Below are 2,552 nucleotides of genomic sequence, written 5' to 3'. Positions count from 1 at the left end.
TGAGGACAAAGTGGGAGACAGGGAAATATAAGTACTCTGTGTTTTCCATTTAATTTTCTGTGAACCTAAAATTACTCTAAAAATAAAGTTTCTAATTTAAAAAATCCAAATAAAGAAAATCTCATTAAATAAATGGTTCATTTGTGAATTATAACAAACATTTAAAGAAAAATTAACACCAATCCTACTCAAATTCTTCCAAAAACAAATGATTAGGGAGCACTTGCTAATCTATTCTATGAAGCTATATTTTCATAAAAGTTGAAGGACTCATATTTCATAGCCTTCTACAAAGTTATAGTAATCAAAACACTGTGGTGCTGGCATAAAGTTAGATGTATAGAACAATCGAATAGAATAGGAAATCTGAAAGGAAATAATATATCTATGGGTGATTGATTTTCAATAATGGTATCAAGACCATTAAATAGGAGAATTTTATCTTCAAAACCGTAAGATAATAACTGTGTATACACTTTGAAAAACATGGATTTATATCCCTCATTATACACAAATACAAAAATCACTCAGTTAAATCTATGAGAATGAGAGATATACTCCAGAAAGCTGGAGTATCTATGTTAATTTCAGACAAAACAGAATTCAGAGCAAAGAAAATTATCAGGAATAAAGAGGGACATTGCATAATGAGAAAGTGGTCAATTCTCCAAGAAGGCATAAAAATCTTATTTATGTGCCTAAAAACAGAGTGACAAATTATTAGAGGCAATCAAAAGACATTGAATGGCTGGAAAGATTTTATAAACATGTACAAGGCTGGCTTCATAGCCCATGAAGAGCCCAGGGCTGTCTTCCTCTCCATTGTGGGGCATCCACGGTACCAAGGCATGAAGGTGGACATGGGCCAGAGGACTTCTACATGTTTGATGAGGCCCAGAGCAAGAGGGACTTCCTGACCCTGAAGTATCTTACTGAGTATAGTAATTGTCATTGGGAAACAATGGGAAACAATTGGGATGACATGGAGACCTGGCACCACACCTTCTACAATTAATTTCATGTGGCCCCAAGCAGCACCCCATGCTACTAACCAAGGTCATCCTGAACCCCAAGGCCAACTATGGAACGATGACACAGATCATGTTTGAGACCTTCAGTATCCCAGTCATGTAGGTGGCCATCCAGAACATGCTGTCCCTGTACTCTTCTTGCTATGCCACTGACATTGTGATGATCTTTGATGACTAGGCAACCCACACTGTGCTTATGTACAAGGGGATACACCCTTATCCATGCCATCCTGCATCTGGATCTGGCTGGCTGGGACCTGATGGACTACCTCATAGAGATCCTCACGGAGCATGACTACAGCTTCACCACCACTGTTGAGCAGGAAATCATGTGTGACATCAAGGAGAAATTGTGCTGTATTTCCCTGGACTTTGAGCAGGAGTTGGCTACCGTGACTTCCAGCTCCTTCCTGGAGAAGAGTTAAGAGGTGCCAGATGGACAGATCGTGACCATTGGCAATGTGCAGTTATATTCCTCCTAGCTAGATACTCTTCCAGCCGACCTTCCTGAGCATGGAATCCTGTGGTATCCATAAAACTATCTTCAATTCCATCATGAGGTGTGATGGAAACATCCATAAGGACCTCAATACCAACAAGGTTCGGTCTGGTGGGACCACCATATACCCTAGCCTCACTGACAGGATGCAGAAGATCATTGCCTTGGCACCTAGCACAATGAAGATCAATATTATCACACCCCCTGAATACAAGTACTCTGTGTGGATCCCTAGCTTCATTCTGGGCTTACTATCCACCTTCCAGCAGATATGGATAAGCAAGCAGGATTACAAGTAAGGCCACTTCATTATCCAGTGCAAATGCTTTTAGGCAGACTGTTACTTTAATCACAACTTTTCTTAACAAAACCTAACTTGTTCAGAGAATGAGATGAGATTGGCATGGCTTCATTTGTTTTGGTCTTTGATTTATTTTAGATTTCTTTTTGTGGGTTTTTTTGTTTGTTTGTTTGTTTTGGAGATTTACTCAGGATTTAAAGACTAGAATAGTGACGGTGACAGCAGGTGGTTAGGGAGAGCATCTCCAAAGTCCTACACTGTGACCAAGGGCTTTGGAAATTTTTTTAAATTTTTTTTTCAGTGTTCCAAGATTCATTGTTTATGCACCACACCCAGTGTTCCATGCAATACATACCCTCCTTAATACCCATCACCAGACTCATCTAACCCCCACATCCCCTCCCTTCCAAAACCCTCAGTTTGTTTCTCAGTGTCCATAGTCTCCCATGGTTCATCTCCCCTCCAATTTCCCCCAATTTCACTTTTCCTTTCCTTCTCCTAATGTCCTCTGTGTTATTCCTTGTGCTCCACAAGTAAGTGAAACCATATGATAAGTGACTCTTTCTGCTTGACTTATTTCACTCAACATAATCTCCTCCAGACCCGTCCATGTTGATGAAAAAGTTGGGTATTCATTCATTCTGAAGGAGGCATAATACTCCATTGTGTATATGGACCATAACTTCTTTATCCATTCATCTTTTGAAGAGCATCTTTGTTC

The 2,552-nt window shown here is 39.9% G+C and overlaps 1 pseudogene; it reads left to right on the top strand.

Annotated features, from left to right (window-relative positions):
* The first annotated feature begins 767 nt into the window (after positions 1-767).
* LOC132006997 (actin, cytoplasmic 1-like) lies at positions 768-1,829 on the top strand (annotated as a pseudogene).
* Positions 1,830-2,552: the final 723 nt, after the last annotated feature.

This window comes from Mustela nigripes, chromosome X (genome assembly GCF_022355385.1).
Source record: "Mustela nigripes isolate SB6536 chromosome X, MUSNIG.SB6536, whole genome shotgun sequence".
Classification (NCBI taxonomy): domain Eukaryota; kingdom Metazoa; phylum Chordata; class Mammalia; order Carnivora; family Mustelidae; genus Mustela; species Mustela nigripes.
This window is presented reverse-complemented; position numbering and strand designations above follow the sequence as displayed.